General features: G+C 46.3%; 1 pseudogene; it reads left to right on the top strand.

Annotated features, from left to right (window-relative positions):
- The first annotated feature begins 12669 nt into the window (after positions 1 to 12669).
- LOC110596278 lies at positions 12670 to 12960 on the top strand (annotated as a pseudogene).
- Positions 12961 to 14637: the final 1677 nt, after the last annotated feature.

Here is a 14637-nt window from a genome sequence, read left to right as displayed (position 1 = left end):
GCTCACACCTGCAATCCTAGAAATTGGGAGGATGAATAAGAGGATAGCTTCAGGTCAGGAATTCAAGACCAGCCTGGACAACACAGCAAGACCTCATCTCTAGAAAACAAAAATTTAAAAATTAATCAGGCGTGGTAACCCATGCCTGTAGTTCCAGCTATATGGAAAGTAAGTTGGGAGGATCGCTTGAACCCGGGAGGTTGAAGCTGCAGTGAGCCATGATGCCACCATACACTAGTCTGAGTAATGTAGGACGCTGTCTCCAAAAAGTTGAGGTCAACTACTAGACCTTTTTATATCTTAAGTATGTAATAAGTAAATTATAAGGCAGTGACCACAGGGTAATTGTCTCTGCTTTCGAAAGCACTAGATACATTATTAACTTTGGAAGCAGACAACTTGTGTCGCTGACATTACTGAGACTGAGTTGAGTCTCTTTTAGTATGTGCATAGCTTGGGTCTAGGAAGTGTACCCAAGCTCTGACCCCATGGGTGACATCTCGGGTGAGCTGCCAGAGCCCATGACAGACCAACACTCCACACAAAAATGGGGTCCTCATTCCTAAATTGTCATATTCAGACACATTCACCCTTCTTTCCTTTACAAATGTTTTGCAAATCTCACATGCTCCTGTAGGTGAACTCACTTTTCTCCACCCCAAATTAAAACTGTTTTTCTTTTCGTTTCTCCCATCCCTAGCCTTCTAAATAATTCATACTATTGTAAAATAAATTCAGAGACTTCTGAGAATTATCAAAATGTTAAAGTCACTTCAAATCAGAAGAAATCCAACCTATATTCATTTAAATATTTTCTGTCTTGTCTATGTATGCATATGTATCAGCACACAAACATGGGAATTTTTAAAAAAACAAAAATGGGGTCCTGGTCCATAGCAGCCTGAGATCTGGCGGGAACTGGGAAGCTAAGCAGGGTCTGACTCGGTTAGTGCTTGGATGGGAGACCACATGGGATTACCGCATGTCCCTCACTTCCTGCAAGCTTTAAAGGCTTTTACAGGTGGTGGCTCACACCTATAATTCCAGCACTTTGGGAGGCTGAAGGAAGAGGACTGCCTGAGCCCGGGGTTTTGAAACCAGTTTGGGCAACTTGGTGAGACTTGTCTCTACAATAAAACAAAAAATTAGCCGGGCGTGGTAGTACATACATGTAGTTCCAGCTACTGGGAAGGCTGAGGCAGAAGGATTGCCTGAGCCCAGTTGGTGCAGGCTGCAGTGGCTGTGAGCATGCCACTGTACTCCAGCCTGGGAGACAGAGTGAGATTCTGACTCAAAAAAAAAAAAAACAGGCCAGGTGTGGTGGCTCACACCTGTAATCCCAGCACTTTGGGACGCTGAGGAGAGAGGACTGCCTGAGTCCAAGGGTTCGAGACCAGCCTGGAAAACTTGGCGAGACCTCATCTCTACAATAAATTAAAAAATTAGCCAGGCCTGGTGGCGAGGATCTGTAGTCCCAGCAACTCAGGAAGTTGAAGCAGAAGGATGGCCTGAGCCCAACAGGCTGAGGCTACAGTAGCCGTGATCCTGCCACTGCACTCCAGCCTGGGCGAGAGAGTGAGACGAAGACTCAAAAAAAAAAAAAAAGGGAATACAGGCTGTTTTACAACCTGATAGTTGCATATATTGAAGACATATTTCTTTATCAGTAAACACAATCTCGTCTTCAGCCAGTTTCTCTTTTTGCTGTAACTCAAATGGCCACAGGAGACAGGATTTACACGCAGCTCTGCCTAGACAGACCCGGAAGGCCCTAAAGACTAAAGACACAGCCAGGCACGGTGGCTCACATCTGCCATCCTAGCACTTTGGAAGGATGAGGTGAGAGGATTGTCTGAGCCCACGGGCTCGAGACCAGCCTGGGCAACTTGGCGAGACCTCGTCTCTACAATAAATCAAAACATTAGCTGGGTGTGGTGGTGCATGCCTGCAGTTCCAGCTACTGGGAAGGCTGAGGTGGAAGATCACCTGAGCCCAGCAGGTCGAGGCTGTGATGGCTGTGAGCGTTGCCACTGTTGCCTGGGCGACAGAGTGAGACTCCAATTCCCAAAAAAAAAGACTAAAGACACAATCTAGTGGACCACGAAACAGGAAGTGGTGACGTCGGAGAGCCATGGGCCACCTAGCTCAGGCAAGAAGTGCTGGGATTTAAGTTTGCCAAAAAAGAAAGACGGAAACCTGTATTCCACTTTTTGACTCGAGGTTTCTCCACACAGCTTTATCCATACAGTTATTCCTTTTGAGTTGGAAACTGAACTCGAAAGATACCCCCTGCACACTTAACCATGGTGAGCACCAGAAGACCTATTTTCCCCCTGGGTGTGTGTTTCAAAAAGTAAAAACGCCTCCTTTGAACAAATCAAAACCCCAAATGTTTTCAAGTTTATATCCTTTGAGTGGGTCAGCCAGAGTTTATTCCCGTAAAGTATTACCACATTACAACTAAACAAGCTGTAGAAAAAAAAAACTCAAATGCTTCCAGCAACAGTGTTTTCCGCTCATTTCTGCAAGAACCACCACTGAGCATGTACAAATGGCAGCCAAGGCTCTGCAGAAAAACCAGCAGGCCGCTCCCTCCTGTTCTTCTCCACAGGGTGACCACCACTCGGGGTAGATCCCCTTGCTGAGTGAGCAACGGGCATTCCAGTCTTTTTAACGAGGGTGTTAAATAATGAACAAAAGATGAGCTCTTGACAGCTGTCAGGATGTCAGGGCAGAAGAGCCTACTACAGTCATTCTTTTCACTACAGAAGTGATGTTTCTGGGTTTACATTTTCTTTTCTTTTTCTTTTGAGTAGGAGTCTCACTCTGTTGCCCAGGCTGGAGTGCAGTGGCATGCAGCTCATGGCCACCTCAGCCTCGACCTGCTATGCTCAGGCGATCTTCCACCTTAGCCTAACAAGTAGCTGGAACCACAGGCATGTGCCACCACGCCCGGCGAATTGTTTGATTTATTGTAGCAATGAGGTCTTGCCAAGTTGCCCGGGCTGGTCTTGAACCCATGGACTCAGGCAATCCTCTCATCTCCACCTCCCAAATTGCTGGGATGACAGATGTGAGCCGTCGCGCCTGGCTTCTACATTCTCACTGGGTGATCAGTGCCAGATGCAAGTGGCTCAGCACCCCCAGTGCCTCACACAGCAGATGAGGCTGCAACCAGCGCAATTTATCCCACCTATGGTAAGAAAGGTGTCTGGAAACAGGAAGGAACCAGAGGCAATCAATATAACAAGGGCACACACACCAGCCAGCCACATAGTGAGACCTGGTCTCTACAGCAAATAAAAAAATTAGCCTGGGATGGCGACGTATGCCTATAGTCCCAGATACTCGAGAGGCTGAGGTAGAAGGATCACCTGAGCCCAGGAGGTGGAGGCTGTGATAAGCCGCAATCGTGCCAATGTATATCAACCTGGGTGACAGAGTGAGACCCTGACTCAAAAAAAAAAATGATGATCTAGAAGGACTTTTAAATCCCATGACAAAATTTGTAAAGAAAACTCTTCACTGTGTTTTTTTCCTTCATTCTAATAAAAAGTATTTTGAAAATAAACCTGGAAAAATGTCAAACACAAGAAAATAAAAATCAGAGCATAAGTCAGTAAGCAATATCCCTGGAGAGCAACTTGGAAGCAGGTATTGCAATGTAAGATGTTCACACCACCCATTGGCTCCACTGTGCCATTCTAGTGGAGCTGGATTCACGTACTCACGCAGATACAGATGCAGTGATGTGTAACACACAATAATTTATAACAGCAAAAAAGCCTTAAGTGTCCACTGGTAGAAGGAAACAGTTAAATTATGAGCCGTTCATAACAGACAGCATCAAAACCGATGAAGTAAATCTCAACACACTCACGTGGGAAGATGGACCCAATTTAAATGGAAAAAAGTGATTTGCTGAGAGTGATTCCTTTCTGTGTTTAAAACCAATCAAAAATAACCCCTAACAAAAAAGGAAGGAGGAAGGGAGAAAGGGAGGGAAAGGGCATCCATGTTTGTTTGTTTAAGCCTTTTTTAAAAGCCTGGAATAATATATACCAAATCATTAACAATGGCTACCTCTGTGGAATTGTTTGGCTTTATCCTTTTAGAGGGAGGTGAGGAGAAGAGATAGGGTTTTCTTTTTACTCACTTTACCATTATAAAGGTGAGAATACATGGAACCCCTCTTAGGCTATGCGCATGTTAATAACCTGGCTTTCCAGGGTTCATAAATCTTTCAAGATCATCTAAGCCATCGGGCCACACTGGAGGGTCTTTAACTCCTCTGTTCATACCGTCACCAAATGTGATCAGCATATTAATGTCCTCAGCTAAGTCATTCATCAAAAATATTGGCCAAGACAAAGCCAAGAATATCACAGTTGTACAGAGGTCACCAGGGGCCTGGGGTGTGCAAACACATGTGTGAGGCATTCTGTACGCATTGCACAAGCATGTGTTTAATAGACAATTGCTTCCACCTTAAGAAAGTTACTTTCATGACCTTGAACACTTTTTCGAGCCTCTCATTGTTCTCTGCAAAGTGGTGTTAAGAACTCATTTTTGGCCGGGCATGGTGGCTCATACCTGTAACCCCAGCACTTTGAGAGGCCGAAGTGGTAGAATCTCTCAAGCCCAGGAGTTCGAGACCAGCCTTGGCAACATACCAAGACCTCGTCTCTACAAAAAATAAAAAACAGCTGGGCGTGATGGCACGCTCCTGTAGTCCCTGCTACTTCAGAGGCTGAGGCAGGAGAATAGCTTGAGCCCAGGAGGTCAAGGCTGCAGTTATCCATGATTATGTCACTTACAGAGTGAGACCCCCAACTCAAAAAAAAGGGGGGGGGAGAAGGAGGAAGGAAGGAAAAATTTATTCATTTTTATCTACCTCAAAGGATCTTTGGAACATCACCCGGCACACATGAAGTCCTAATACATCAACTACTAGCATAAGTTTTAGCTGTTTCTGTTACACCATTCAGTCTCAACGAGTGTGATCCGGTGGGAATTCCTTGTTCTGTGTCTGTCTTCCTCTCTCAAATGAAAGCTCTGGGACTTCCCTGCCTGTGCTGTTCGTGTTTCGCACTGAACATCTGAGCCTTCTGCTTTTCCAGGTCTGGTAGGAGAAAGGCTGCGTGATAGTTTATGCAAAGGTCTAAGTGGAAGAGTCATCTGAGATGTGGCCTGCCTCTGTCTCTCTGTCTCTGTCTCTCTCTCTAACTATAGAAGGCATGGGGGAAACAGCAGACAGCACAGCACATATACGGTCTTGGTTGGGTTCAAGCTCCCCTTAGTTGTGGCACCCAGCCTCTGAACCCATTTTCCCAAGTGTAGACTGAGTCTAATACTGCCTCTGTTTTCAGATTGTGTAAGATTCCAATTAAATTATATGTGTGGATGTTCTCTTTCTAAACGGAAAAGGACTCAGGAGAGATTTTATGAGACTTGGTCCATTTAATCAAATCAAGGTATATGCTCTAGCCCAGTATTATCCAGCCCTTATTAACACTTAAAATCGCCTTTCTTTTTTCAATTTTTTTTTTTATTTAGAGTCTCAACCTGTCATCCAGGCTGGGGTGCAGTGTCCAGGCACAATTACGGCTCCCTGCAACTTCCACCTCCTGGACTCAGGTGATCCTTCTGCCTCAGCCTCCTGAGTAGCTGGGACAACAGGCACATGTCACCACGCCAGGCTAGTTTTTTTTTTAATATCTTATAGAGACAAGGTCTTACTATGTTGCTTTAGCTGGTCTTGAACTCCTGGGCTCAAGTGATCCTCCCGCCTTGACCTCTCAAAGTGCTTGGACTACAGGTGTGAGCCACTGTGCCTGGCCCCTTAGACTGCCTTTTATAAATGGTTCTCATGTTTCCATCAATTCGAGTTTCAAAGGAGGCAGCATTAGAGTTGCGCCCTAGATATTACCAGGGAATCCAACAAAATTAGACACAGTTCTTTGGAAAACAAATCTCTCTACATCAGACCACACACACTTACACGGGAAACACGGCCCTGGCCTTGAAACAGACTAGGTCAGCCAGGCACGGTGGCTCACACCTGTCATCCCAGCAATTTGGGAGGTGGAGGCAAGAGGACTGCCTGAGTCCAGGGGTTCGAGACCAGCCTGGGCAACATGGCGAAACCTCGTCTCTACAATAGACCAAAAAGTTAGCCGGGCATGGTGGCACATGCCTGTGGTTCCAGCTACTTGGAAAGCTGAGGCAGAAGGATCACCTGCGCTGTGGTGACCATGAGCACTGCACTTCAGCCTGGGCGACACAGTGAGACTACTCTGACTCAAAAAAACAAAAAAACAAACAAACAAAAAAAACAGTTGACCAGCTTGATGGCTGAGGACTTATTTCATAGAAGCTAACAGCTCTTGTTCCCAGCAATATATCCACTCTAAAGTCAAACAGGCCAAACAGTAATCCAGACAATACTAAAAAATATTTTATTCCCCATTTTATTTAAACTCAGGCACACAGAGATTTTTCCAGTATTTTAAAGTTTCTAGAAATAGATTAAAAATAGGATGAAGGGCTAGGCGCGGTGGCTCACATCTGTAATCCCAGCACTTTGGGGAGGCCGAGGTGGGAGGATCACTTGAGCGCAGGAGCTCAACATAGCAAGACCCCACCTCTTAAAAAAAAAGGAAATAAATAAATAATAAAAACTTTAAAAGATGTAAGACAATTTATAAAAGAACAATAGGAAGAGGACTTTACTAGCAAGGTTTTGCAAAAAGAAAGGAAAAATGAGCTGCTTCCTGGGTTGCAGGGGTATTATCCAAGCGTCTAGCCAAAAGCTCTCTGCAACCACGTGAAACTGAGAAGCGACCGCATCCCAGGGCGGGGGTGACTCTAGTGACCTCTAAAAATAAGAAGTCCTTATCTCTGAGAAACTGACCTTCAGAGCTCTCTTCCCGGCCCCAGGATTCCTCAGGGAGGAGGCTGCAGAGCCTCAAGGGTGGTAGAGGATCCCGCCTCTCACAAAATCCAGATCTTTACACAAAACCACTGCTGGCTTTTCATTTCGTGATTTCTTTCCACTCATCTATTCAGCAAAGCAAAGCCAACAAGCCAGAAGATGCCCTTGCTGCTTGGTGAACTACTTGAAGCATGACTGGGTTCGCTTAAAGGACTCCAAAGAGAGGGTCGGCCTCTCCTCTCCACTATCCGAGTGATCGTGACTTGATTCAGCTGTCTGGACGCGACACATACCCCTCCAGTGGCTCTCGAAGGTCTTCACTTCTGACTTTTTTTTTTTTGAATCAGGGTCTCACACTGAGGCCCAGGCTGAAGCATGTGCCACAATCAAAGCTCACTGTAGCCTCGACATCCTGGGATCAGGCGATCTACCTCAGCCTCCTGAGTAGCTGGGACCACAGTCATGCACAACCGTGCCTGGCTCATTTTAAAAATTTTTTGTAGAGTCAATGTTGCCCAGTCTGATCTCAAGCTCTTGGGCTCTAGCAAACAATCCCCTCGCCTTGGCTTCCTTAAGTGCTAGCATAGACTTAGAGCTTCAACACCACCCCCACCAACTGCCGAAGAAAAAACTGTTCATCAAACAGCAGCATTTATCCCATTTCTATACCTGATTGGCTGGAAGCAGCTGTGTTCTGTTGTCATTAGTTTAACTAACTTAATTCAATCCTAATTCTCAGAATGCAAAGATTAATCTTATTTTGCTTTTGAAATGGCAGTGTTGGCCAGGCCCCAGTGGCTCACGCCTATAATCCCAGCACTTTAGGAGGCAGAAGCAAGAGGATTACCTGAGCCCAGGGGTTCAAGACCAACCTAGGCAACTTGGCGAGATCTCGTCTCTACAATTAAAAAAAAAAATCAGCCAGGTGTGGTGGCGCCCACCTGTGGTTCCAGCTTCTTGGAAGGCTGAAGCAAGTGGAAGGATCACCTGAGCCCAGCAGGTCAAGGCTGTGGTGGCCATCAGCATGCCACTGCACTCCAGCCTGGGCGACAGAGTGAGTCGCCTACTCAAAAAAAAAAAAAAGAAAAAACCGAAAAAAACAAACTAAACTAAACAAAAAGAAATGGCAGTAGTTATTACATAAGGAAGGTTTCTGGAACAGAATCTGCATAGCACATGAGTTTGTGGGCCCATAAGTGCCAGTTGGGAAGGGTAAAGTTCTCAGAGAATCTCTGGCCATTATCTAAAATTCCCAGATTTTTCTGTTTCTTATAATTTTCAGTAAAAGTCACAAAAATTATTTATCATAACTTCAGGAGAAATAGCCCAAACTTATCTCTACTTTTTTTTCCTGAGTTGGAGTCTTTTTTTTGAGTAGGCGACTCACTCTGTCGCCCAGAATGGAGTGCAGTGGCCACTCCCAGCCACCGCAGCCTCGACCTGTTGGGCTCCAGTGATCCTTCCGCCTCAGCCTTCCGAGTAGCCGGAATTACAGGCATGCGCTACCATGCCTGGCTGATTTTTTGATTTATTGTAAAAATGAGGTCTCGCTGCCCAGGCGGGTCTCGAACCCGCGGGCTCAGGCAATCCACCCACCCCAGCCTCCCAAAGGCGCGAGATTACAGGCTGAGCCACCAAGCCCGGCTCTGAGTTGGAGTCTTACTCTGTCACCCAGACTGGAGTGTGGTGGCACGCTCCCGACCACTGCAGTCTTGACCTGCTAGGCTCAGGTGATGCTTCTGCCTCAGCCTTCCAAGTAGCTGGAACTACAGGCGCACTCTACCACGCCCGGCTAGTTTTTTGATTTATTGTAGACACGAGGTCTCGCTAAGTTGCCTGGGTGGGTCTCGAACCCATGCGCTCAGGCAATCCACTCGCCTCAGCCTCCCAAAGTGCTGAGATTACAGGCTGAGCCCGGCCTATTTTATCTCTGCTTTTTAAAGACAGGGTTGTCTCTGTCACCTAGGCTGGAATGCAGTGCATAGCTCACTGCAGCCTCCAACTCCTGGCCTCAAATGATCCTTCAGCCTTGGCCTCCCAAAGTGCTAAGATTACAGGAATTGAGTCACTGCACCCAGCCTCCAAACTCATCTTTGGACATGAGAAAGAATGATGGCTAAGAGTGATCTGCTGAAGGCTGGGTGTGGTGGCTCACACCTGTAATTCCAGTACTTTGGGAGGTGGCGGAGGATTGCTTGAGCCCAGGAGTATGAGACCAGTCTGGGCAACACAGTGAGATCCCGTCTCTCTAAAAAAAAAATCAGCCAGGTGTGGTGGTGTGCACCTGCAATTCCAGGTACTCAGGAGGCTGAGACAAGAGAACTTCTTGAGCCTAGGAGTTAGAGGTTATAGTGAGTCATAAACATACCACTGCACTCCAGTCTGAGTAACAGAGACCCCCCAACTCAAAAAACAAAATTTTTTAAAAAAGAGATCTGCTAAAATCACCAATTTACTTCTAACATGCAAAATTAATTTAACTGAACACTGATATTCAAAAATTCAAATTGTTGAGTGTCTTAGAGAATAATGTATCTCACTTTAACCTTAATTAATGTTTCTCACTTCAAATCCCAGAGGACTTGTCACTACAGGTGAACTCATTTTATTAAAAACACTGTCTACCAATTAGGCCTCTAACATCTCAAAGAGCAGCATTTTTCAAGTCAGTATCACAGATGATCAGTATCCTGGATGAATCAACACCAGCATACCAGTACCGTCTCAGGAGTGTTCTGTGCTCCAGATTAGCTTGAGAAACTCTGCTCTAGACAGAGTTAAGCAGATTGACTTAGAATTGAGAGACCCCAACTTTGGGAGGTGGAGGAAAGAGGATTGCCTGAGCCCACGGGTTCGAGACCAGCCTGGGCAACATGGCAAGACCTCATCTCTACAATAAACCAAAAACTTAGCCGGGTGTGGCAGCACATGCCTGTAGTTCCGGCTACTCGGAAGGCTGAGGCGGAAGGATCACCTGAGCCCAGCAGATGGAGGTTGTGCTGGCCATGAGCGTGCCACTGCACTCCAGCCTGGGCGACAGAGTGAGACTCTGACTCAAAAACTTAAAAAAAAAAAAAAAAGGATTGAGAGACCCCTTTGTGTGCATTCTGAACAATTACGGAGGAAATGACCGTAGTATTTTCTAGAATGACTTGCCCATAGAACACTCTGAGTCTCACCACTTAACAACTCCTGTGCCTAAAGACACCATGGATACAAGCGGTGTGTTTTAACACACTACAGTTCAGTCAAATATTCCCCTACTGTAAAAAGTTAGGGTTGTTTTTAGAAATATTAAAACTCCCAAGTTCTCTGGGAAAGTATGTAAAAGAAAACAAAGCACTCTAAATCTGGTTAGGTGGGAGATCAGCCATGCTGATTTCAGGCACAGGGAATGTATAAGATCTCTGCTGGAGATGACAGAAATAAAAAGCACCACCTACCAATGACAGCCATTCGCTGCATGTGGGGGGCTCCCAGGATTTTGTGGCATGCAGTGCCTACCTGGCAATGTTTGCAGCGCCCACATTTAGGTCTGTGTCGTATGAAGGACAGAGAGAGGCTGCATAAATCCACCGAAAGAAAACTTGTGACTCCTTGACCAAGTCTCAGATATAATCAGCATCTTCCTCTAAGTGGACACGGTGCATATTAGCCATAAGACATGTGACATCCTCCACCAAGAAATGTGTCCCTTCCCTGGGATCATAACACTTCTGATTAAGATTTTTTTTTTTTTTTTTTTGAGTTGGGGGTCTTACTCTATTGCCCAGGCTAAAAAGTGTAGTGGTAGCCGGGCTCGGTGGCTCAGCCTGTAATCCCGCGCCTTTGGAAGGCTGAGGTGAGTGGATTGCCTGAGCCCGCGGGTTCGAGACCTGCCTGAGCAGTGAGACCTCATCTCTACAATAAATAAAAAATGAGCCGGTCGTGGTAGCGCACGCCTGTAGTTCCAGTTATTTGGAAGGCTGAGGCGGAAGGATCGCCGGAGCCCAGCAGGCGAGGCTGCGGTGGCCGGGAGCGGCCACTGCACTCCAGTCTGGGTGACCGAGTGAGACTCCAACTCAAAAAAAAAAAAAAAGTGTAGTGGTGGGATCATGGTTCACCACAGCCTCGAACTCTTGAGTTCAGGCGATCCTTCCACTTCAGTCTCCTGAGTAGCTGGGATTACAGTGCGGGCCACTATGCCTGGCTAACACTTTGATTTTTTTATAGAAACAAGGTCTCCCTATGTTGCCCAGGCAGGTCTCGAACTCCTGGGTTCAAGCAACCCTCCCGCCTCGGCCTCCTAAAGTGCTGGAATTACAGGCGTGAGCTGCCTTGCCCGGCCACTTTCTGGTTAAGAACCAGCATGCAAAGCTTCATAGAACCAGAAAATAATTCCTGGGGCAGAACTTGAAGAACTGCATTCTTTTCCCCACCGATTTACCACACACCAAGAAAATGCATCCCTACTTAACCATGCCTGGGCCACGATACAATCCATCTGAGGTGGAGTCAACTGTGGTTACACTGCGGGGTCCACACGGGGGTTGGAGAATACACAATCCAACTATTCAAATACTTCATGTGTTAAGTGAGTACGGGGAACAAGCCCACTCTGTGCTCTTTACTCTCTCCTTGGGCTTCAAAGCAACACTGAAGCTCCCTTTAACGGAACAGCACTAACTTCTCCAGGTTCGGCATTTGACTTTGCAGTTTTTGTTTGTCTTTGGCTTTTGCTTTTTTTGTTTTTTTGAGTTGGCGTCTCACTCTGTCGCACAGGCTGGAGTGAAGTGGCACGCTCACGGCCACCCCAGCGTCGACCTTCTGGGCTCCAGCGATCCTTCCGCCTCAGTCTTCCAAGTAGCCAGAACTACAGGTGTGTGCTACCACGCCCGACTACTTTTTTATTTATCGTAGAGACGAGTTCTCGCCAAGTTGTACGGGCTGGTCTCGAACCCGCGGCCTCAGGTAATCCACTCGCCTCGGCCTCCCAAAGTGCTGGGATTACAGACTGAGCCACTGGGCCCGGCTAAGAGTTTTATATTCTAGCACCATGACCTTCACCATGAAGGTCTAAGGTAGGTTCCTCCCCACACACATTGTTGCCCATCTGCCACCCCAACAAACTGTCTAGGGTAAATCAGTAACCATCATGACGAAGCCTCCACATATTCCAAATGCAAAATAAGTAATATGTTTCTGGGAAAGTTTAGAATCTGGAAAATGAGGAGTCTTAAAGCACCATTTGGTGTTCTGAAATGTTTCTGATAATTCTTGGCAATTCTCATGCCTGATTTACTTATGTTTGGGTTTTTTTTTGAGGCCTTGCACCAGCAAATTCATACTAGGTTTTATCTGTAGCAGATGTGGAAGTCAATATCCCATTTCCCACTTAATTCCTACACACCGCCTCATATTTAAGTAAATACTCTCACGTCCAGCGGCCGCTTCTCTCAAAGGAATCTCATTTGTAATAAAATAATGACATCACATCCTTGCTTGGGAATCTGATAACACAAAATGTTTGGAAATCAACTGCATGCCACAGAAAGGCTAAGCCGTGTCTTATCCTGAAAGATAAACAGTTTTGACAAAGGAAAAAACCAGCGTCACCTCAAGCGCGGTCTAGATTTGAAAGTTCAAAAATGTTAGAGGCTAATATATTTCTAATCAGAGGTGTGTCCCTAAGGCGTGAGTATCAGAAACCTCACCATGGAGGAAGTCAGAGATGAAAACCACAGTGTCTGAGCGAGATGACGAAGGGAACATCATCGTTTGGAAAGCATCGCAATAAGATGCACACACTGCGCCACCACTGTGGCTCTAAGGCCTACCACCTTCAGAAGTCGACCTGTGGCAAATGTGGCACCCTGCCAAACATAAGGAGAAAGTGTAACTGGAGTGCCAAGGCTAAAAGACGAAATGCCACTGGGACTGGTCGGATGAGGCACCTAAAAATTGTATACCGCAGATTCAGGCATGGATTCCGTGAAGGAACAACACCTAAACCCAAGAGGGCGGCTGTTGCAGCATCCAGTTCTTAAGAATTTCAGCAATTAGTCACACAATAAATGTTTTGATTTAAAAAAAGAAAGAAAAATACGGTGTGTGAACTTGGCACAATCATCACCTGTTTATAGGAGAAAGAAAGCAGAGACAGACACAAGAGGGTCCTTTACAAAAGCTCTCTTCCACCAGGAGTGGTGGTTCACGCCTGTAATCCAAGCACACTTTGGGAGGCAGAGGCGAGGGGATTGCCTGACCCCAGGAGTTCGAGACCAGCCTAGGCAACTTGGTGAGACCTCTTCTCTACAAAAAATCAAAAAATTAGCTGGGCGTGGTGGTGCACACCTGTGGTTCCAGTTACTTGGAAGGCTGAGGCAGAAGGATCACCTGAAGCCCAGCAGGTTGAGGCTGTGGTGGCCGTGAGCATGCCACTGCACTCCAGCCTGAGTGACAGAGTGAGACTCTGACTCAAAAAAATAAAAATTCAAAAATTAAAACAAAAATCTCTCTGACCAGCCTGAGAAGGAAATGTTTGTTTGCTTGTTTGTTTGTCTAAGCAGCCCAAAGCAGCTTAAAACCTCTAAATTCTTCACCATTAAATATAATCGGCCTCCTGCAACTGTGGGTCCATATCCTGCAAATACTGCGTATTTGCAGTTCTCGGTTGATTGAATCTGAGGATGGGGAACCTGCAGACACAAACAGTGGACTGTGGGACTTGCACTCTGGTACCAGCAGGGTATGGGGCTGGAGGAGGGATCCTGGAACCAGTGCCCCTCGGATACCAGGGGATGACTGTACCCCACATTGTCTATACACATTGAAGGGCTATGCCGCCTTTGAACCATATGGCTTGAAGTGACTGTTGATTTTGTTTGTTTGTTTTGCTTTGTTTTTAAGTCAGTCTCACTCTGTTGCCAGGGCTGGAGAGCAGTAGCATGATCAGTCTCGCTGACCTCTTGGGCTTGGTGATCCTTCCACCCCAACCTCCCGAACAGCTGAAACTACAAGTGTGTGCCATCAAGACTAGATAATTTTTTGAATTTTCATAGAGACAGGGTCTTGCTACATTGTTCAGGTTGGTTTTGAACTTCCGGCCTCAAGCAATCTTCCCACCTAGGTCTCCTTGCTGGGATTAAAGATGTGAGTCATTGTGCCTGGCCAAGGAATCTTTGGCTTTTTTCCTTCCTTCCTTCCTTCCCTCCTTCCTTCCCTCCCTCCCTCCCTCCTTCCTTCTTTCCTTCCTTCCTTCCTAGGTAAGGTCTTGCTATGTTGCCTGGGCTGGTCTCGAACTCCTGGGCTCAGGCAATCCTCCTGCCTTGGCCTCCCAAAGTGCTGGAATTACAAGCATGAACCACCTCGCCCTGCTTGTTGATTTTATTGTTTTTATTTAAAAAAAAAAAAAAACAGCCGTGTACAGTGGCTCCTGTCTGTAATCTCAGCACTCTGGGAAGCTGAGGCAAAAGAATTGCCTGAACCCAGAGCTCGAGACCAGCCTGGGCAACTTGGTGATACCTCATCTCTACAACAAATTTTTTAAAAATTAGCCGGGCGTGGTGGTATGTGCCTGTAGTTCCGACTACTTGGAAGGCTGAGGCAGAAGGATCATCTGAACCCAATAGGTCAAGGCTGTGGTTGCCATCAGCATGCCATTGGCATTCCAGCCTAGGCAACAGAGTGAGACTCCAACTCAAAAAACAAAACAAAAACCCAGT

The sequence above is a fragment of the Carlito syrichta genome, unplaced genomic scaffold (genome assembly GCF_000164805.1).
Source record: "Carlito syrichta isolate Samal-C Ts95f unplaced genomic scaffold, Tarsius_syrichta-2.0.1 Scaffold308114, whole genome shotgun sequence".
Taxonomy (NCBI): Eukaryota; Metazoa; Chordata; class Mammalia; order Primates; family Tarsiidae; genus Carlito; species Carlito syrichta.
The sequence above is the reverse complement of the archived record's forward strand: the minus strand, read 5'-3'. Positions and strand labels throughout refer to the sequence as shown.